The sequence below is a fragment of the Tachypleus tridentatus genome, chromosome 13, assembly GCF_004210375.1.
Source record: "Tachypleus tridentatus isolate NWPU-2018 chromosome 13, ASM421037v1, whole genome shotgun sequence".
Taxonomy (NCBI): domain Eukaryota; kingdom Metazoa; phylum Arthropoda; class Merostomata; order Xiphosura; family Limulidae; genus Tachypleus; species Tachypleus tridentatus.
Genome location: NC_134837.1, coordinates 273,998,806 through 274,023,271, shown reverse-complemented (window position 1 = coordinate 274,023,271; position 24,466 = coordinate 273,998,806). Strand labels below are relative to the sequence as shown.

Sequence of the window (24,466 nt, the reverse complement as noted above, 5' to 3'; positions counted from 1 at the left end):
AATTGTTAAAAATTATTGAGAAATCGAGGAAAAATTTTGCTAAGCCTAAATTTGACCCTGTCTGTTAACAGTAAGATAGTTACTATGATACCTTGCTAAATTAATGAGCATAAAAAAATATGTTTTGAAAATATTTCAAAAGCACACATTACAATCAATTAAAAAATGCACATACATATAAATGAAATATTGTTTACCTTCCAAAACAGAATACAAATAACAAGGCAAAGAGTGACTAACAAATAAATAAATTTACAGATACAAAAATATTGCAAAAATGTAATTTAACAAAAATTTTTGTGGAAAATGTTTTCTCTATCTAGAAAACTAATTCACATCATTTAATACAATTTTTATCAATATTATAAAATAAAAAATATACAATGTATGAAAAATAGTTTGCTATGGTTTAACTTTTCAATGAAAAATAGACATTGAATATCAATACTGCAAAACCATAAAGCACATCCTCACTGCAAGAGAGGTTATATTGGTTCAACTATTCGAAAACTTCAAATAGGAATTTAGTAAAACTTGAAAGGAATGGTCAACACATACTGCAGCATACATTACATTGCTGTATTCCTGTTCACAGAAACTAGATTTATTCAGTACCATTAAGGTAGAAAATGTAAAATATGTTTGTATTGAATTGTATGAAAGTGTCTTGATTAAACAGTAATAAGAACAAAGTTTAATATGAATTAAATTAATGTTCTCTTAGGACTACAATAATAAGAAGTTACCCAAAGAAGTTTTGCAGGTCCCAAATTCACTGAAATCTAGAAAAAAACAAGGTTCTGTTCCCCCCTTCCCGAGATAATGAAATGGATGCTGGGGTTCAAGAAGTTGGGCATCTCTGATTTAGCCATAAACAATGATGTTATCTGAACCTATCTTGATCCACAGACAAAGTACCATCTTTACTCTGCTACCAGGAAATTATCAAATGTATCAAACCATATGTTATAAAAACACACATAAGAATAACATGCAAAACTCTACTTTTAAAATAATACACATATTAGAACAATACATTATTAGAAAAAGACCACAAGAACATATAAGTTTCAACTCTTCCATCATCAACACGCAATAAGTGACACTGTAAAACATTACATAAGTAAAAGCTGGCTTGGTAATAACTCATCAACCTAAACCATCATGCTACAAATATAGTAGTGGTCTGCAGAGTAATATTATCCAACAATAGGCTAATGCATATACTAGTCTGTCAAAGGTTTCTGGTCTTAACATAAAAGTTATTATTAGGGTATTATAAATTCACAGATGATCATGTTACAATAAATAACAGTGATTAAAATGAGCAAAAAAAGAAGTTTACTACCTTTAATTTCAGTTCCTTCAGTTCTTTTCTAAATGTTCTTTTAGTTTACTGTAACAACACTTAGTGTTTGTCTGTCTTGAAAACACAATTATTTTATTATTAAAATGCACATGCACATCATTTCAACGGATATAAACAAAAAGCAGAAATAAATATACTTTAGTAGACATCTTGTACAGTAACATATGACAAGCTTATTAAAGTTTTTAAAATGATCTAAAATTATGCTATAGAATAATTTTTTAACTTTATTTATTCATAACAGTAAGAAAGGTAGTGTAGCTCTAACTAAACTAAAGCAAAAAATATACATAAGTTACAGTGTTAATTGACGTGTATCAAATACAGTCTATATTTAATAAATGCTTAATTAACGTTATGCCTAAGACAAGTTGACTTGTAGATTTTAGTGTTTACAATTACAATCTTTTGTATATTATTCAAGCAATCCTGTATTAAAAGGTACTGTTCCAATAAACATACTGATTTGACCACAACTGTTCTGTGAGTTTCTGCTAGAAGATGTGAAGTTAACCCAATTAATAAATATGTATATGATATTTTTACACAATTTAAAGAATGGCCACACATGGTTTAACTTTAGTAAATTTAAAGGTTAAAATAAAGGTAAATTGTCTGGAATTTTTAAGCATTAAAATAACAGAAAATACTGTACACTCTACAATTACTAATGTAAATAATGTAGCATTCTCAAACCTGAAAGGTTGCTGCTGATACTGGGCAAGGAGTTGTGCTAACTGGACCTGGTCTAGTACTGTTGTTGTAATAGTCTGGGGCTGTTCTGTCCCAAGCTCTTCTAAAGTAGATGTGGTTTCTGTTGTAATAGGTGTAACTATTGAAGTGTTATCATCTGTGTGTCCTGCTATGACTTCTGTTGAACTGATAAGTGCTGCTGCTTGGGAGGACTGGCCACTTGAAGGAATAATCAAAGCTGTAGGACTTGATTGAGAGATACGAGTAGCCAGATATTCCGAGTTTGTGGGTCGATAGTCGTTTAATGACTGAGTGAGTTCAGACATAGCTTGGGTTAACAAGTCTGCAGAGGGTAGAGTATCAGTAGTTGGTGACCCCTGAAATCAAAATATATTGTTTTGATGTCTTATTCATTCATTCTCCATACATATATTCTTAATCCTTAAATTAAAATTAATTGTTATATCATCCACTCCAGTAATGTACAATACTCAGTATTACTACATTTTAGCCTGCTAAAAATGAAATGATTAACAAAAGGTTATAAAATAAAATTATTCATTTTCTGCATTAAAATACATAGCAGAACCTCCAGCTGTGATCTATGGAATTATGACAATTTTGATGTTTGTGTAACGTGTATATTATTAAGGATCCTGTAACCAGAGTTGTAAATCCTTAAGCAATTCAGTACATAAACATTTTAGAAAAATGGTCTCTGTCAATGATTTAAAGGTAACAAGTACTGATAAGAAGTTGAAACAACTTGAAACAAAACATAAAACAACACTGATAATGTTTTCCTCTTACTATTATTGGTGTTAAGTTTGTTTACAACATTCACAGGTAAACAGTAGTTTAGACTATGGTAGAATATTGTTGTGTTTTGAGTAATGTTCCACAAAGCTTAACACAATTGGTTATCTGTGCTGTGTTTATCATGGATATCAAAACCTGATTTTACCTAAATTCACAAACATGCTACTTAGTCACACAGTGGCATACTTCTTTAGATTTCTCAAAGTATTTTATGACATGATAAATCAGTTATCCCTTAAATATCTAAAATGGTACATCAAAAACATCATAGACTTATAGTTTATACTAACAACATTTTTTTTTTCCTTTTTGTGATATAAACAATGATACTTTTGATTTGATATTCATTTAATTGAAAACCACCAATTATATTTTATGAATAAACAACTTGAAGACAAAACGTTTTACATCAAACAGTTCAAAAGAAATATGGTTTCTAATTATCTCATCATCATCAGGAAAAGAAAAGAGTTAAAGCGCACAACTTATTTACTGCTCATTATATCAGTTGGTTGATCATGTTAATCATAGAAACACATAAAATATTACAGAATATTTGGTGAATAACAAAATATTGTAGATTTTAAATAAAGGTTTTGGTCTAGATATCATTGAAAGGAGATTTTTAAGTTTAGCTAGCATTACTGGTTGGTTAATTATGTAAATGTTTATTTCTATGCATGTATATCTGTGAACATACAAATTCATCTTTCACACAAATTTCTGCCCTTTTTTAACCCTTTCACAATGGTCTCTATATTATATACGAGTTAATACACACTTTTGCACACTTTAAATATTTATACTATAACTTTTGATGCAATGTTTTTGTATCTTCACAAAATTTAGTAGAGTTTTAGTGAATATTGCAAGTGTTTTGTACACAAAAAATCAGGTTTTAATAAGTATTTTTACAAAAGATTTGTTTGTGAATGTAATGAGTCTTTTTCATCACTAGTCTGAGTGCAGCGTAATTTTCATGTTATGTTTATAAACTATTCTTCATTCCAAAATTCTCAAATATTATTATTATTCTCTAAAACCTCCTAAGTACATTTCAAATGTTTATTTTCAGTAAGACTTTATATTTTGTTTGTTATTTTTGCTCTCTTATGAGGAGTCTGTTAATTTGACCAACCACCATAAAAATTAGGAAATAAATATAATTTATGCTTTTTGTTCGAGAATGACTACAAATAACTACTCAAGAACACAGATATTAACACTAAATAGCTCTTATCCAATAATATGAAACTGACCTTTAGTCTTTTACAGAGTGACCCTGTTGTTACTGTGTTTTAGTGGACAGGTAATATTTTATAATATGCAGTAACATTTCAATTATTATATATTTTATATGCATATACATTAGTACTATTTATAAATAAGTTATTAAACTTACGTTTGTAAAATACAGAACAAAAATAAAGAAGTGAAGCAGACAATTATCCCTTCTAACTATGACTTTTAAATTCAGGATGCTGCCTTTTAAAATTTTGCATGTGTAAGACATGAAACAAAATTGTTTTCTTACGTTTTATATACTTATACAATTGAATAACCAAAAAAATCATAAATTACTATATCAATACCACAGAATTTCACTATAATTTATCAAGCTTAGTAAATAATCTGTATTTACATCTCAGCAAAATATGAAATTTTAAGCAGTTTAATGATACAACCTACCTGCTTGAAATCCTATATCAAAAGAATAATTAAAATAGCTAGACAAACCACTAGGAAGATATTATAATCTGTCAATTAGTTATTCACATGTCATATATTGAAATTAGTGTATATGAAGGACCATTTCAATAAATGGAAGAGGTAAACAGGCCCACTGTGTTTAATTCAGAACATAAGCCATATCTCAGCAAAATGCTTTTCAATATTAGTAATCTCAGTTCCTAATTTGTATGAAATTATAGAAGTTGGTATTTTGACATCACAAACATCTAATTTTAAAACAGTGTTGCATTCAACATGCCACATCACTTAGTAAAATCTTTATCTTAATATGTTCTTTTAATATTTACTTTTAAATTAAGAAATTAAATGATGTATTAGATTGTCCAGAAATAAATGTCATTTTTGAACTGCAAAGTTTGGAAAAGTATAAACCAGTGTTGTAAAAACATGCTTTAATTGAAGTAAACACCATTTGCTTTAACACACTTTTGCTAACGTGTAACAATGCTGTTTATGTCCCTGTTGTAGAAATCAGAGATTCTATGGTCAGTGAACTCCCTGAAAGCTTCTTCTGCAGCTGCCTGGTTTTGAAAGCATTTATTTCTCAGAAAGTTGTCAAAGTTCTTGAAAAAATGAAAATCTTTAGGGAAAAGGACTGGAGAATAAGGTGAATGAGGCAGAGCATCAATTTCCAATTCGTTCAATTTTTGGACCATCATCCTTGACAGTTCTCATAACACCAATCTTGTTGATCTTCAGTCAGCACATTTAGAACCCACTTATCCAGCTTTTTCATCTTTCCAATTGCACTCAGGTAGTTGGCAAAGCCTGATTTGCTTGGGCCTAGCTTTTCTGCAAGCTTAAGTACTGTTGTGCGAGTCGGTCTGTCTCATCTGCTTCCCTTAACGTGTTTTCATCTAAGGATGGTTTCCTTCCATGACCTTCGTGGTCTTCAAGACTTTCATTTCCATGTCGAAACCTTTGGAACCAATGCTGAACTCTGTGTTCAGTAACAGATCAATGTCTGGTTGATGTTCCAAGTAGTTTTGTACAAGTTTTAAGTCAAAGAGGAAAAATCAGACAAAAGTCCTTCTTGTCCTTGCTGCATTAAGGGTTGCGAAACTTACTCTGAATAGAGTTGAAACAGCATACAATTAAGACACCTTGTAAACAACAACATCAACAATAAGTTACTCAATATTCAGCTTTTAAGTGTCATTGTGAGAATTCCAACATATATTTCTGGACAACCTAATTTAACAATAAAATGTGAATTACAATGTACAATTTGATACCAAACGTAATGACATAAATTTATAAAATAGTAGTTCAATAAAGTTTTGATAGCAAGACAACAAACATAATGACATGGCCTTTGACCTGTGACCCATTGTAACAGAGTTAATAAAGCTTTTTGTTGAAAATTTCTTAACATTGGGGCACAGTTTCAGTTTTCTTTAAAAAAAAATTTTTAAAGATACTGCTAATGGATACATTAGATTCTTCTAAGGCTAAAATACTCCTATACTATTCTGTTATTGTACCTGATTATCACAAGTCCTAAGATCACTTAATGAGTACAGCATACTCAGGTATTGAAAATTTATACAATAAAAACAAGCTTGTTTGTATATAATGTTGTTTACTATTAATAATATTTTCAAATTCTGACATAATATTTAAAAAAATGACTAGTAATTTGTATGTAATGCAATTTCTTTTGCATTTATTATACTTTGATGGATTAACAGTGTTTCACAACAAAATATTTTAGCATGTGAGTGTTATACAAACATGCATATATACACACATATCAGAACAATGGTAAATACTGATGAGAAAATGCTATGACCTCTCTATCTGAAAACTGTGACTTGCGCTTAGTTGCATCAATTATAATAGCTCCATCTGCTGTTAAACTGGTTGTCATGTTGCTTGGGAAGGCCTGTGTTATCACAATATGTCCCATAAGAGGTGCTTCTTTATCATTCGATGCTGTTGGTAAATTTTGCTAAAAAATGAAAGGAAAATTTAGACTTATGTTTAATCACACCCCAATGAATGCATAGCTGCTACCCAAGTCATTAACTAAAACCACTTTGGATATATATACATGTAAAGTGCTAATGTGGAAATTAAGAATGAAACAGTTTCAATTCATAACAAACTGATTTTAATGGAAATCATAGTTTATATTTTCCACAATATGTATTATGTTCCATTATCAGATATTCACCAGTTGTAGATTATAATATTAATATTATCAAACAAAAATCATAATTTTATTTACAATAAAAACAAACCAGAAAATAGAGACTAACAAAGCAGTGAAACAATATTCAACCAAAGATTTTCTTTAATTACATGAAAAGAAAATGTTATAATTGTTAAGATTATGTAAGGAAAATGTAAATATTCCTTTATGTGATTATTTTAAACCTAAAGTTTACTACAATTATAAACTTACTAAGTGTATTTTTGTGTAATTTGGCAAGGTTTTTATTGTTAGTAAACATTATTACAAAATCAGTTAATTACAATTAGCAATTATATTGGTTAGCAATATGTAATCTACTCAATTAGTCTAAATTATGATTAAATGAATTAAAAGAAATCAGTGTCTCTGATCATTACTGTTTCAATTACTCCAAAGATCAATTAATCAAAGTTCAGATTACATTGAGGGTCACCTTCAGCCTAAATTTCACAGGAGATGTATATAACATGTCCCCTGCACATTTTTTCTAAGATAGAATATGTTTTTTTATTTTAAATCAAACATTGTTGTTCATACCTCAGACACAGACTGTTTCATCTTACTTTTTAAATCAAAGAAGCAGCACTTTGTGAAAATGTTCAACTAACTAGAATCACTCCAGGTAATCAAATATTTAAACCAAACTTACTTACTCTTTATTTATTATAGAAAAGCTACCAATTTTATCTGCCACTGTCATTAATTTTGAACTGCTGACTAGAGAAAGGGGAATGGATAGCAACACTTGATATCACCTTTAAACATCTATTAAAATAATATTAAAATATTCTTTTTATTTAAATTTTGAAATTAGATATGAGGGTGTGCACTTGACACCTAAAATGTGCTCACTTGTTCAGATAGGGTTACAGTGTTTCTGATGTGTAACAGTTAGCAGGTGTGCATTCGACACCTAAAATCTGCTCACTTGTCAAGATAGGGTTGCACTTTTTGATATATAACAGATAGAGGTAAAAAAAAACCCTTCAGTTTAAAATTTATGATAGGTTAATTGATATTTTGGCCAGATGCTGGCAGCATCCACTTTGGTTTAAGGAGTTAACCCTCATAATGGACAGATGTAACAGGACCATCACACATTTCCAGATAAGGCATTGATTACAACAGTTCGTTTTATCACACAGACAATACACAATAGTGGTGATTCAGGAAATATAAAATATATTACATTTCAAAGAATTTATTACTTCAACAAATTATCATCTACTTTTCCCCAGAAGAATAATGTTTTGTATAATTTAAACATATACCACATTAACCATTACATGTCTATTATTAACAAAAACAAGGTGACAGCTGTGTTTACAATATATAAAGATAATTTTTTATAACCCTAATATTTACTTACTGCATAACAATGTAAACAACCATAACCAACCTGATTCTTCGATGTAGCATAAGTAAGAGCTAAAACTTCAAGATGTTTCTTCCTTTGATGTTGCAGAAGCTTAGCTTTGCTTGCATACTGTTTGTGACACCAATTACAATGATGAGGATGGGTGGTGATACTTCCTACTGTTTGTGAGAAGGTAGGGTTTGGCAACCCTGGAATTTCTGGAATTCCTCCCTGAAAGAGTAGTTACAATAGGCATATATTTTCAGATTTAAAAATAAATTTCCCTTGAAGATAAAAATGATTTCATACTAAACTTTAAACAAAATATTGCAACATTTGTTTTGTCACCAAAATTTCTCAGTAGAGCTTTATTTGTTTTTGAATTTCATGCAAAGTTACTCATGGGCTATCTATAATAGTCGTCCTTTATTTAGCATGGATAAATGAAGGAAAGCAGCTGGTCAACACAAAACACAGTTTGAAACATACCTTGATAAAACTTCATGGCAAATGAATAAATAACAAGTACAGATTGTACAAACTAAAGTGTATTAAATTTTAGAGTAGGTTTCCAACAATCTCTGATTATGTTTAATAATTTGAAAAACAGTTTAGTGAAAGAAGAATATAGTCTTAATGCATTGTTAACAGGCTGCAGTTCATTAACAATGAGCAGGAGAATTTGACGGATTGTCTGGCAAGACAACATCTGATCGTCAAACCGTTCAAGCTCTACGGAACAATAAGACAGCATCTACAAGAGAAAGGCTTTAAAACGTCTTCAAAGGCCACATCTCCTTCCACACCACAAAACAGCTCGGTTAAACTTTGCTGAGAAGCACCAAACATGGGACGTAGAAAAGTGGAAGAAGGTTTTATTATCTGATGAGAAAAAAATTTAACCTGGATGGTCCAGACGGCTTCCAATGTTACTGGCACAATAAGGATATCCCACCAGAGACATTTTCTACGACACAGTGGAGAAGGTTCCATCATGATCTGGGTTGCTTTCTCCTTCCATGGAACAATGGAGCTTTAGGTTATACAGGTGTGTCAAACAGCAGCTGGCTATACTGGCATGTTGGAGTAGCATCCTTATTGACTGAAGGCCCTCACTTGTATGGAAATGACTTGATCTTTCAGCAGGATCACGCTGCAATCCACAATGCCCGCAGGGACAAAGGACTTTTATGGCAAATAGCGTGATTCTTTTGGACCATCCAGCATGTTCACCGAACTGAACCCTACTGAAAATGTTTGGTGGTGGATGGCAAGGGAAGTCTATAGAAATGGGCGTCAATTCCAAACAGTAAAGCTATCTTCACCACTTGGAATAACATTCCAGCCAGCCTTCTGCAAACTCTTATATCGACCATACCAAAGCAAATGTTTGAAGTTATTCACAATGGCGGCTGTGCAACTCACTACTGAGACCTCTTGTTGGATATTTCCTACCTTGTTTAGGACTTCTTTTGGTACAGTCTTAAACTTCTGACCAGCTAGTATTTAGGCTAATTTCATAGTATTCACAGTTTCCTATTAAATGCTAAAAGTTTTTTTTTTTTTATTTCCTCTTTTCTTATTTTCATCTTTTGAAGCTCTACTTAAATAAGTGGTTAGTCTAACAATGCAAAATGCATATTTTTTCTTTATGTTCATTGGCCTTAAGATTTTGGCCAACAGTGTGTATGTATATATATATATATATATAGTATATATTGCACTATTAACTCTCATGTTTAAATATATTAGATGATTAGTTTTGAGCTGAGGTCTCCATACTATAACAGGTAGGTGCTAAATTTATCTTAAATTCTTCATTATCAGTATACTTTACATTATCATTAAGTAAAATTATGCTTTAACATTCTTTATTAGACCTTACTGCTTCCAGAGCATTTCTTTCTTATAATTGTATTTTTTTTGTTATGAAAGGTGAGTTTGATTATTAAAAATCTGGTTGCAAGATTATTAACCAATAATCAATGTACTTATGATATGTTGGCTCTCATTTTCAATACAATGTTTAACTTTAACATACAGGAAAAATAAATAATACAGTCTAAAAGTTTTCAACAATACCATATGTATAAAGGCTACCTGTACAATCTGATTAACCTTGTATCTAGTACTCATGGGTGACACAGCACCTGGATGGACAATGCCATAAATATAAAAACTACTTGTAGGTTTACTCAGTATGACTAACCTTTCATCTATTAATCATGTTTTGCTGAACACTTGGATGGACAATACCATAAATATAAAGACTACTTGCAGGCTTACTCAGAGTGACTAATCTTTTATCCGTTACTCATAGCTAAATGAGCACCTGAATGGACAATACCATAAATATAAAGACTACATGTAGGTTTACTCAATATGACAAACCTTTTGTCTATTACTCATGGGTAATTGAGCACCTGGATGGTTTTTCAAAATATGGGCTTTTCTTTTGAGCTGGATTTGTATATTTTATCACAGTATTGACAGTAATAATCTCTGGTTGTTTTCAGAATTGGAAGGTTTAATTCAGGTACAGAATCTGGCCTAATATCTGGATGGCGTCTAGCTAGGTGGTTTACCAGCATCCCTCGCGCGAAACCCAATAAACAAGAGTGGCATTTATAAATAAGCGATGGTAATCAGTTGGAACACCTTGAAAAGAAACAAATGAGCACACAATAATTTATATCCCACAATGGCAAAATACTAGATGCATGAGTTTAAGGGTACATAGTACTGTCTTTACACACCTGAAAGTTATTATACATAATAAGTTCTGAAGTTGATTAAAGAAATTATATTACTATATAAATACATATAATTATTGAAAAAACAGGTACTTCACACCTATGGTACAAACACAATCTGAATCTAAACAGCGTGATCATTGAGGACTTTCAAGAAAGTTTTAATATACATATAGAAATGTAACAAATAAATGATAATTTCTACTTATTTATAAAGTCAAATACAAACAACTATAAAAAAGTTAAAACTTTAAGTTAGAATCAATATGTGAAAATATTGACTTAATTAATGTCAGTGAAGTGCATTTCAGAGAGTGAAGCTTATTTTTAAGCATTTTATTCAAAACTTTTTTTTTTAAACTGGAATACAATAAGGGGAAGATTAAGATTATGATAATCTGTAATACAGTGTTTCATAATACTGGCTACATCCAAGAACTGTGGATAAACATATATATTTTACCTGGAAAAAAATTTACATCTTAAGTAAAAACATTTATACACTTTTAAAAATTAATGTATGTCAAATAAGTATTTTTATTAATTATATGGAAAATCAAAGTTGATAGAGATACTGACCATATTACTAAAGTCAGCTTAAAACATAATTAAATAGATATACTTTAAAAATAAGCTTGTAACAACTGTGTTGAATATGCAAATAACATTCGTTCTACAATAATATATACTTACAAAAATTAAACTTACATTCCCTTGAAAATTCAAGAAATGAACAAATATAATGACAACGATAAACCAATACACTTGTAATTCATAATGTTTTGCCAATTTGATATAAGTGCCATGAAAATTCTATCAATGTTTCATAACGTTTATTTTAAGAATGAAAAATTGAAGTTACTGTTCGATAAATACGGACATGATAACATTTTGAAGCCATATCTTTAAATTCTTTTATGTGAATTTGTAAATTATTGGTGATAGTAATCATATGAGAATGTGCTTCCTATGAAAATGAAACTGCCTAGGTTCTTAGTGACATGATAAATGAAATAACAAATACATTCTAATATATTTAAAATAGCCTATTTTTTCATTTAGTCTCCTGTAAAAGTTATATTCTTATCAAATATTTATGATTTTGAAAATATACAATATAATGTCATGAGTCATTAGAGTTGTATCTCATACAAAATGGAAATTAAAAAAATCTGTTGCAAACAAAAGAACCAAAAGTGAGGTTTTTGAAGCATTTTAGACTGAAAAAAAGTATTAAAAATTGTTCTGTTAATAAGGGAGCAAAATAATAGGTAAAGAAAGACTCTAGTGTATACTATAGTACAAAAACTTATATTATAATATCATGTTTCTGGGCAATAATCAGCTCTAGATGAAGACCACTTTTGGTAAATAAAACTTTAACCATGAAAAAAAACTATTTATTTGTTTTCTTAACTTGCATCTTTACAGCATTGTGGATCAATCTGTTTTGTAAATTCCATTACAGTTATAGTGAAATTATAATTCATATGTGTTTTAATTGGATGAAACCAAAAATAAAGACGTTCTTACCTTAGGAACAAATTTTTTTGTGGATCGTGCTTTTAGAGCTCGATTGTTGGCACGAGCATCTCTGTCAGGACCATGCATCCTCTTCATGTGCTCTTTCAGCTTGTCTTTTCGTTTAAATTGTTTTCCACAGTCTGCACAGAGAAACTCTCGATGGTTTGAGTGTCTCAACATGTGCAACTTCAGTTTATCTGGTCGAGGGAAAACCTTATCACATTTATCACAAGGGTAGCGTCTCTCTGAATGAAAAGCTCGAATGTGTTTACGTATCTGGTTATATTCTTCACATCTCTGCAACCAAATAGTAATAGATACACATTACTATTTCAAAATATATATAACACAAACTGAACATACTATAAAACAATACAGAGAAATTCTAAATATAACAATAAAAAAAAAGTTCAATGTTAATTATATTTGTTTAACATCAAACATTCACAAAATTTTTATACTAATTAGAAACATTCTTATCTTCATATTCTTACATTTCTTACAATAGTTTAACCGTAGTCCCTTTTTGAACAACTGGGGTATCATAAAATCCCTTTATTTTTTCTTCTCACAGTGGAAATATTTAATTGAACTACATGAAACTTAGTATAACCTCAGAAAAGCAGTATTTAATTTTGACGTAATAAAAGTCATAGAATTTTATTCAGTATTTTTACCAATTTCTGGAAAGTGAAATTTCCAAAATTTTGAAAAATAAAACAGAGAAATCTCAATACTGCTCTTCTTATTAGATTTTACTCTTTTACTGTTAATCAGAAAGTTGTACTTTATAAATCAAGTCAGTTACAACTTTATTTATAATCACTGACAATTTTCAGACCACAAAGTATGCTTTAGGCATAGAATGCACAACTACTAAAGAAATTTCAAAATTAAAGTAAAAACTATAATTCTAAACTTTAGTTCAAAATTTAATCTCAGAAAGCATACATTTTTAATTAATAAAAACTTCCACCCTTGAGAATACAATCCTTTTCTGAAATATTATTATAAACCTCAGTTTCAACACTTCAATGTCACAGCACACGATTGGAACAACTACTAAGAAATCTGTAAAGGCGAGAAAAACCCACTTGTAGAGAAAAATATATATATAAAAATGGCTGGTATGGGTTAGAAAGCACTATATAGAAGAGCGAACAACGTTTCAACCTTCTTCAATCATTGTCAGGTTCACAAACCTACATATATATTTTTAATTACTAAGAAATTTCAGTTTTTAAAACATTTACAGGCAAAGTTTAGAAACTATTAGATAGTGCAGTTTACCAACAATTGTGTTAAATAGTACAGGTTATAAGTTACTAGTTATGATAAAAGTGAATAAACTGGTGTTAAAAATAAGTTATAATATTGTAAGAACGTGAATAAAACTAATTTTTAGAAAGAAGAATAAGAGAATTTAACAGGAAGTGAAAAGACTTTAAACAACTAAAGTTTTTCCTTAAAGTATAATTATTTTGTTGTTAATAATCAATAATATGGTCATCACAAACTCAAAACATTTGTTTCTAGACTTCATATGCTATTTCTGAAGAGTACCAGGACACTTCCTCCTTACTTCAAAGTGAAATTTCTCACAGGAAGTTTTAATATTTGGTAGAACTTTCCTGTTTATCAAAATATATAGCATTATAAACTAATTCGTAAGAACTATATCCAATGTACAAATGGAGACTCAATTGTTTTTCTTATAATTTTTCCTATTTAGTGTTCTTTCTGAATTCTGTAATACAATGTTTTTTGCAAAAGGTAGGAAAACCTAATAAAAGGTACAAGAACAGGAAAACTAAACTTTCAGCTGGTTCTGTGTCCTTGCCTATAAAAGCTGTGGGTCTAAGTGACATGATTTCTGTCGTCTTCTAGGACTTTTTTGGGAAACAAATTCAAATTATTTATTGATAGCTTTATTAGAACACACTGGATTTTGGTTTACCTTTTCCTTTTAACTCAATATTCCAATAATCAAAATTACAGACTATATAACACACAAACTGGCCACTTCATGAAATATTTAGACAGATACAAAGTAAAGTTGTTTTAAAAATTTTGTCATAAACCTTCATTAAACCTTTTCTACCTCTGCCTAATCTAAGCTTCATTTAAACCATTTTACACACAAAAATAAAGTATGATGAAAGAAAACACCATCCATTCAGTATCATTCTAAATAAGTGGATAGAAAAAACCATTAAGACAGATGGCAAAATAATTAAAGCTTTTCTCTATGTTGATCCTTTACAATAATCCACAATCACACTTTAAATGGTTCACACATCTCTGATAAGTTTGGATACCATTGACTTCAAAACATTTTATAACTTAGCAGTTATTCATCAATCAGCCAATTAAAGGGGCCTCATGTGTTGATTTTGGTTTGGCATGTACAAGATGAATTTAAATTGAGCTTTTAATACTAGTATTTTGAGTCCTGTCACATCACATTACCCATACCACCCTCCAACCTTTTCCTCACCAGATATAAGAAAATTGGGTGGATAGACCTGGTGGAAATAATTCTCATTTATATAGAAAGCCCACATTTGTATTTTTTACCTATCAACTAAGCTCAGTTATTTAATTTAGTCAAAACCAACCACAACTGATAACATTATGAGATTCTTGGAACAACAAACAAATAAGCATAATGGGCTGAATGTAATCATCTCTTTTGTAACCCCACTTGACAGTCTTCATTCATTTCATAATTGAAATTACCCTCAGCTGATGGACTAACTGGTAGCCTAGGCTTCTCATTTGTCCATTTTGCAGTGGCATTTAAAAAAGAGACAGTAGACTCCTTTGAGGAGGTACTTTGCACTTCTTTCTTGAATATGTTTCTATCAACACTTTTCTGGACTTTAGTACTGGATTAATCACAACAGCATTATTCTCTGAACGTCTACTGATGATTTTTATCAATTTTCTAATTGATTGGAATATTTCTTCTGAAATAGCCATTTGAATTTTCTTTTCTTTTCCTATTTTGCTCCTAACCAAACTCTCTTGATTGAACTTGTAAGCACTATGGTTCAGCAATTAAAGGAATTTAGTTTCTTAAATGGGCTAAGAATAATTTGGCAAGATTTCTGTCTCTTTTTATGATAATTATGAAAAACTTTTTCTGTAAATGCTTCTATTATTTGAACAACAGTTATAAGCAATACAAAAGTACTGTCCAGGAATTACAATTTTACACATTAACTGTACATACAACCTAATTAAAAATATCTTTACACCATTGGAACAAAATTTATTTTTCATAGATTTATCAATCACCATACCATCTCCAAGTTTTAAAAAACTAGAATAGTAAAATGTGTATTATATAGCTACTTAATGATAGGAGCATAAAAGAGTGATAAATAATAATTAACATGAATTGTATTTAGCACACAGTGACACATTACACAAGCTAAATATGAAAACTGTAAGGCAAAAAGAAGCATTTTAATTCTTAGCATAAATATTACCTTTCACACAGACTGATAAAGCTTTGTAAATTCACATGCAAATTTTTAGTCAAAATATTCTGCAACAATTCTGAATTTTATGGAGAACACACCACATTTACTAAAAACTTGCTAATTTTCATGAATATACATTTAGTACATTCATGGTTACACAGAAGTTAATACAAGCAATCAAACTGTATTGAAATGCAAGTCTGTAACCCAAACTTTTGATTTTTTTTTTTCAGATTTTTGTAAAATTTGCTTTTACACAACATCTCTTGGAGTATTTATTACTTTGATAAAAAACAAACAAACATTGATCATGTAGTATTTAGCCAACAGACTGGGATGAATTTTCAATGTACAAGTGAACTTTCAAAGGTTAATCAGGTCTAGGGTTTTCTATGCAGTACCGCTTCTAATAAGTTAGGTAAAGAAACATCACTCTAATCTTGAAATATCCTGCCAACAAGAATGGGATAAAGGAACACAGATAAACCAATATGTCCCATTCTTTGATGCTTCAAAGATGTGGGATAATAAAACCACTGGTGAATAACTATTGTATTATGCACAATAAACTATTTGCTTCATAAAAATGGATAAACTAGTTAAGAATGCCATTTTAAAGGATCTAATTGTTTAATACTAAATTCTTTTCATAAAAAATAAGACCAGATAAATTGTTACATTAGATATTAAGTCAGGATATATTACACCAGAAAACTATAATAAATTCTTTCTTACAGCTTTTACAATACTTTTGATCTGAAAACAAGTATATAAGAACCACTTTCTCATAAAGAAGTGAGGAGTTTCATATACACACCATACACAAATAACCACACATCTATATCCTACAATGGCACCAATAACCAAAGGTTTTTTACCTTTTGACAATGTGGACAAGTGAACAAACCATTCTCACTGTGCCCATGGACATGTTCTTTCAATCCAATCATTTGTTCAAAATTCTGTTTGCAGATTGGACATTCATACGTCTTTCTGTCTTCACTACAAAAAGAATATAATATCCCATAATGCTAAAACACTATAAATATTAATAAGATAAATATTTCAAACGTAATATAAGAAATAAAGAATTAGAGGAACTAGATTCTTAAACATTACCAGCTGGTTTAGTTAAACAAAGTTTATTTAATATTAAATAAACTTGCCATTTTTCACTTTTAATAGTTTATAACTAGCACATAAAGAGTCAGCTGCAGGACAAAACTGTAAGCACAAAGAAATAGTGCTACACTGAAAGAAAGTTGAAAGAAACTATTGCTTCTCTAATAATATCTGACTTTTAGTTTTACACGTCATGCATATGTCTTGCAAACTTTTACTTATCTTTGTTCAATATTTCTGATTATAAAGTAAGAACACACACTTACTTATGGACCTTAATATGACATGCTAGAGCAGAGTTGTTCAAGAACCTCTTCAAACAGACATCGCATTGCAGTGGTTTTGAATCATCACTTCCATGAACCAAGTAGTGACGTATTAGTCTTTCATCAGTAGCAAAAGATTTGTAACAAAGATTACACTTGTATGGTTTCTGGGGGTTAATAAGGCCTTTCACTGAGATCCCTTTAGAATAGGTTTTTCCATGAACAGCAACATGTTCACTTAATGCTTTCTTACCAGTAAAGAGCTGTAAAGAAAGAAAAATAAAGCAAAAAAATATTAATAACAAAACCTAAAAACTTGTTCATTACTAACATACAAAATAATTAAATTGTTAACAATCAAATCAGAGTAATTCCTCTGGCACAGATCTTATTTGAAATACATTTTGTCAGTTATCAATCTGCATCACAATAAATTTGTTTTGGTCTGTTTGGAATTTTGCACAAAGCTACCTGAGTGCTATGTGCACTAGCTGTCTCTAATTTCACAGTTAAAAACAAGAGGGAAGGCAGCTAGTCATCAACACTCACTGGCAATTCTTGGGCTACTCTTTTATCAATAAATAATGGGATTGTCCAATACATTATTAGACCCCCATGGCTGAAAGGGTGAGCAGTTGACCCAAGACACTCAGACTACCAACCTAGCCATTTGGCCATGCCAGGCTCTCATTACAACAAGAATATCTTTGCCATTTAGCAACAGTTTTGTTGGAACCATATTTTGCTAGTGTACTGAGAAGTAAATGATGCTCACAGAAATTATCATACAGCATTTCAACATGTCTCAGATGACATAAATAACACCCTGGTAAAGCATCTAATCATAAAAGCACTAGCTTTCCAAGACTTAACTGGTTCTAATATTTATTATCTCTCCAAAGGTATCACATCTCTCTCTCAGTGCAAACCATAGAAATCCAAACAAATCAAGATATGTTTGCAGTTTGACAGGGAAAGATGTTCTAAATACTTCATATTTTATGATCAAAGTTTGCCAAATAAAAGAATATATATTAATAGTGCTAATTACTTATTCTGCCCTCAAGCTCTTCAGGGTATGTATGGAGAAAATAAAAAAGAAATAAATTGTTCTGAACTCTTGACAAATGCCTCTCCCACTTTCTACACTCACAGTTGTGATTTCTCAGGCAATTACACTTAAGTGAGCTAAATGTTTATAAACCAGTACAAAGAGCTCTTTTTTTAAAATATGTTCTCCTGACAATTACTTTAAAATTGGCATGATGAATTCCACAGAGAACTAGTCAAACCACTCTCAGCAGTGATGCTACTTTTGTCCTCATACTTTAGTGTTGTTTCTCACCTAGAAATATGTTACTTAGATAGACAGTTTCATTCTATTTGGGTTTTAGTTTTATATTATATTTAATTGTTGTTATTTATGTTTTAAGATGCATATCTGAAAGGTTTAACAATTTTTCTTTACGTAAACCAAAGCCCCCTTGGTTCACAAGGGTTTGTGTACACATAAATGCCATTAAGTCCTGCCAAAGGCTAAAGCTTATCTGCCCACTGTGGTATAACATTGGCCAAAGTCACCCATTAATGTGTGTTGTGATAAATAACAATGCTGAAGGACAAGAAAGGACAACAGAACATAAAATAAATTATATGTGAAAAGGTAAAAAACATACAGAAAAGAATGTAACTAAAAGAAGATGCAAAATTACTTCACAAAATATTAAGATGTGTATACATTTTCATACACCTTAAGTTTAAAAATTTCATTGTACTATACTATAGACTATATAGTATAAGTTGAAGATAATAGTAACAGTTAGTATAAAAAGTAAAAACACAACAATGAATATTTACCATAAATGAAAAAAAAAGATATTCACTTAGGAAGTTCTTTAGGTAATGCAAACAAAATTTACTTACGGTGTTTCATTGGTTATACAAGATATTACATGGGTATACTCCTCTAAACTTAGAGAGTTCAAATGTGTATGTTCCTTAACAACTGTTATTACTCACTATAAAAACCTAATTTTTTTAAACTTTTTGTTTTGATAAAAATAATTTATATCACCATACAATATACTTTTAAAATCTAATTTCCTTCTAAAAAAAATAAAATTTCACTTAATCCATTACAATTAGACCAAATAAATTATAATAGGTAAACAGCCTTTCAATGAAACAGAATAATTAACAGACATACAAATACAGAAATGAATAAGAAATTTATAAAAATAAATTAAATGTACAAGATTACCTTTTTACACTTAGGACACCTACAAGCTCCATTTTCTGAAATATTATTGCTTTCATTTCCAGTTTCTGGATGTTCTTTTGAATCTGAGGTCTGTTGTTCATCACACAAAGATATATTAGTTTCTTCCTGTTTATTATCTGATGTTTCATGAATTTCAGAATGGAGGTTTAGAATGGTTGAGTTGTCAAATACTAGTGGGCAATTTGAGCAGGCCCAAATCTTGTTTTCCCTTCTTTTTGAGAAAGACCTGAGTGTGCGTGGTGTAGCTTCATTTTCTCCCGTTGTCGGTGCCTCCGAACATGCCTAGTATGAAGTACAGATTTACTGTTTGCAAAAGCAATACATTTCAGAATTTATTCTTATAACACTGATTAGCTACACTGCAACTATTTCACTAAACAAAATATATTAAGCAGATTTGCCATATATGGTCTTTGTAAACACTATATATCTACTTCCAATATCTTATTGTAAAGACAGTTTATACAAAAATGCTAAAATTCTAAGCTGTGGATATAGTTTAAGCATAAAGAAAATTATTAAATGTGTGTATATATATAATATAATTTCTTCACGTGATATTTATTACCCTGAATGCAGTAAAATGTGTGTTTTTTCCTATTTAACTTTTCATGCACATTAAAATATGCAATTAAAGGTTAATTATTTGTTGCATGGCCTTTCACTGTACTAAATAAATTTCATTACTTTCAACTATTTCATTTGTTATTCAATGCAACTGTTAACTGTAAAAAAGATAACAGATGAAACAATCACATAAATCATTAAAAAATAATTGAGAGATGATTATAGAAAACTTTCCAATTTATTCTTTATAGTACTGTTTTGTTTTCTTAAAACATTCAAATTTCATGAGGATTTTGGTTATTAGGAAAAAGTATAAAAAGCCACAAACTTCGTAAAGGTTCTCTGACTATATGTGTTTTTATAGGTACAAAACCCTGTATTATATTTAAATGCAACTAATTTACTGTAAGCAAACTTATATCAATTCACTAGGTGTATGATTAGGGTATGTGACAAGTGGTTACTAACAACAACAGAAAAAAAAAGACACTCTTTAACTTTTTCAGTGCCATAAAAAAAGCCTAGTTGAATCAATTCAACATGCTCACAAACTAATATTATTGAATGAATTACTATCATTTTTTTATTTTAAAAACACTGCATGCATATTCTATGTATCACCAGTACAGCCAAATAAAAAAACTGTTCAAAACAGTCCAAAATAAGGAAAACCAGAGATCATATACAAGTATATATAAAATATTATTGAGAGAATTCCATTTAATATGTCCCATCAGTTTTGTATTTAGTATCAAGTTTCACTTTATTTTATTATTTTGGTAAAACTTTGTTACCATCTACAGCAGTTTCATAATCTCTTAAAATACATATACTCTGAATGATTAATAACAGCCTACAATCCACACTAAAGCATGACCCTTGAGGTCTATCGAGGGCTGTTCAAAAAATATCGGACTGTTTGAATTGCGCAGCTCCAGTTGGTTCAGGGGAATCCGCTTGGTGTTGCTAGGTTTGCAAAGATCAGCTGATTCGACGCCATTTCCGATTGCAGATATCTTCATTTGTGTATTAGCTACGCGGTTTTAAGTGAAATGCGATTTTTTCGTTTGGCGGATTTCAGAATGAATGATCTGAAGGAGCAACGACTTGTTGTGAAATTTTGTGTTACAACTAGGAAACTCTGCAACTGAAACTTTTGCTATGCTTAACATGGCTTATGGTGATGTTGCTTTGAAGCGTACGGCATGTTTCAAGTGGCATGAACGTTTTAAGGATGGCCGACAGTCCATTGAAGATGATGAGCGTCCTGGGCGTCCTTCCGTCAATTGACGACCCACCGCGTCGACAAAATCAACACCCTGGTGCGGACAAATCGGCGTCTGACTCTCAGGAGCTTGCTGAAGAGTGTGGGATATCAGTTGGATCTTGTTACGAGATTTTGACCGAAAAATTGAAGATGCACCGCGTTGCTGCGAAATTTGTGCCTCAGAACTCGTGAGTTTTTGGCCAAACACTCGATCGCTGTTCTTCCCCACCCCCCTACTCACCTGACCTTGCTCCTTGCGATCTTTTCTTGTTCCCCAAACTCAAAAGACCCTTGAAAGGAAGAAGATTTGAGGCGATTCAGATTAAGGCAAATCACGACGAAGGAGCTGGAGGACATTACAAAGCGTGCCAGGACTGTTTCAACAAGTGGAAACACCGTTGGGATAAGTGTGTGCGTTGGGGAGGAGAGTACTTTTAAGGGGTCCCAGACCTGTAACTTCTAAATAAAGTACATTTTGTTTTATGGCGTCCTCTCAGCGTATTTTTGAACAGACCTCGTATAGTTGCTAAACCTAAATATTTCTATGACCTTTAACTGAAAATAATATAACTAATCCAGTAACAGCAAGAAGAAAAACACCACCAGAAACTACAGAAACAACAGATTACATACTGACAAATAATTACTTGGAAACTAGTTATAAAAATATGTTCAGCTGTATTACAGGACCACCACCACTCCAAAACTTGTAAGTGGAGAAAAATGAATTGTTGGCAAAGTGTTTGTAAAATTTTAAAACTTAGATTCACCTCTGTACAACAGACTTTTAGCTGAAGATTGTATCTAATTTTTAAAGCTGAGACACAGGCTCATTTGTAAAGATACCTTATTTTTGGTGGGAAAGAGTACATACATAAGTGTAATTCAATGCAGTTTATTATAAAAGAAATAAAATTCTTACAACCACCAGAAAAAAAAAAATTCAGACTCTTCAGACACTACAAAAACAGGTTTAGTTTTTTCTAAATGAACTATACTATTTATAAGATGTTATAATACTGTTTGCTAGCATAAAATATATTAAAATAGATTACTTACACATAACAAAATTTTAATCTGTAAGTACAGTAGTGCACTCATACCAGTATTTTATAATACCAGTTAAGAACTGCCCAAACACAGACATATTAGAACAGTTTCCTTGTGATTAGACTCTGGCACTAGAACATTAGTCCAGTTACGTGCCTAACAAAATCTGTGCTCTACCAGTGAGAAAAAAAGATACAAGCTGTCCCTGTTAATATTCACCTATAAAACTTTTTACTATGACTATGATCAGGCAAACAGCAGACCAATTTACCACCACCCTATCACATTACATAAAGTATTTCATAAATTATTACACCAACCTGTTCCTATTGTACACATGGCTGAATTTCATTTCACAAATTGGACACTTGAAACGTTTTTCTCCTGTATGCATGATCATATGTCTTTGTAAGCTGTAATTTCTGGGGAAAACTTTATGACAGAGTTGACATTCAAATTCTTCCTGTTTTGAATCAAGCTAAATGAGAGTAATAATATCAACATCAAACATCAATAATTATTAATACAGATAAAAGTAACCTCAGGTTACAAGGTCATAACCATAAATGTACAAATTTGTTTTTGAATAATGTCTTTTTAAATAAATGTCACCCATACTATCAAAGGAAAGTGTACTTCAATATCATATAAGAAAAAATGTTCTTGTTATTCTGAGAAAGAACAAGAGAATAGCGAAAAAACAGATACAAATACACCTGGAAACAGACACTACTCAGCTAGGAATTAATTTTCTTAGACATTTTTATTTATTTTAAATATTTTGCTAATTTCCTTCTTTACAGTGTTATTTTTGTTTTATTAACAAGTTTGCACTTTCTATCAGTTTCCAACCAATGAGAGTTTACTTCACTTTGTACCAGCTGTTTACAGATGCTCCTTCCTGCAAATCCTACAGTAACATGAAAGTTATCTGTTATCTCTAGTTAACTTTTCAACTTTCAGATTATGTTTCTATATTCACCTTTTTTTTTGAAAACTTACAGGGTAAAATCAAAGAAAACCCATTTTTTTATATTGTGAAATTCTGTCTATATTTACACTTGAAGATAAAATCAAGCTCTTTCTTTAACAAAGTTTCACACATAGTTTCTTTCATTTATTTTTAATCTCCTGAAATATTTCCTTGTAAAATGTCTAAAAGTCAATCCAGTCCTCTACATGCTTTAACTGCATCTTTTCAATTGTTAGTTATATGTAAACAAACTTTATGTATATATTAAAAAATACTAATTATTTCTACATTATAGTGAATTCCATTTCTCGGTTAGCTCTTTCCATATGGAGTCAGTGATTTGCACCGACCTTCTTGTCCCAAAGTAATATCTTCACAGAATTTGGAAGCTTTCAGTAAACATTACAAATTGTTTGTAGACAAAGTCACATCTTTTTAAATTAAGTATTTTAACTAAAGATATGTCCATAAACATGTAGAATTAAAGTACTGATTGCTTTGAATGCAAAGTGATTGCCATTGTAATATTAAAAATATTTCTAATCTAAATATTTTCAAATTATCATTTACATAACCACTAAAACTTTGAAAACAAACTTTTGAGTTCTTAGTTTTTAGGTCTACTTTGTTTTATCACAATGTTACTTGTTCTGGAAGGGGAGATTGAGAATTTATTTAAACATTTCCTTTTAAATTTAAGAAATTAAAATTTATATAATATTCAAAATCTGATTTAGTAACTATGTTTTGATATCAAGTTTATTTGCATAAAATGCTGATAAAGTAGCTTCATTAACTTTTGAATGTAACTCTGTACAGTTGTGACACACATTCTTTAACCTACTTGCAGTAAGAACATTAAACAATTAACACATGGTTTTATAGTTCAAATTCACAGTGTAAAGAGACACTTTTGTAATATCTACTTCTCCATGATTAAGGTTCATGTTCCTAAGGTAGATCCTAAGAGGTGTTTAAACACACAAAA

General features: G+C 30.5%; 1 pseudogene across 1 annotated transcript in view; it reads right to left on the bottom strand.

Annotated features, from left to right (window-relative positions):
* Positions 1–24,466, bottom strand: part of LOC143236584 (uncharacterized) — a 41,653-nt pseudogene that overhangs the window by 834 nt on the left and 16,353 nt on the right. The window contains exons 3-11 of the transcript XR_013019590.1: positions 22,822–22,983; positions 19,601–19,903; positions 17,341–17,603; positions 16,831–16,954; positions 12,469–12,761; positions 10,579–10,841; positions 8,230–8,418; positions 6,426–6,584; positions 2,066–2,439 (exon numbers count right to left, since the gene is read on the bottom strand). The product of XR_013019590.1 is annotated as an uncharacterized LOC143236584 (transcript). The remainder of the gene's footprint in view (positions 1–2,065; positions 2,440–6,425; positions 6,585–8,229; positions 8,419–10,578; positions 10,842–12,468; positions 12,762–16,830; positions 16,955–17,340; positions 17,604–19,600; positions 19,904–22,821; positions 22,984–24,466) is intronic.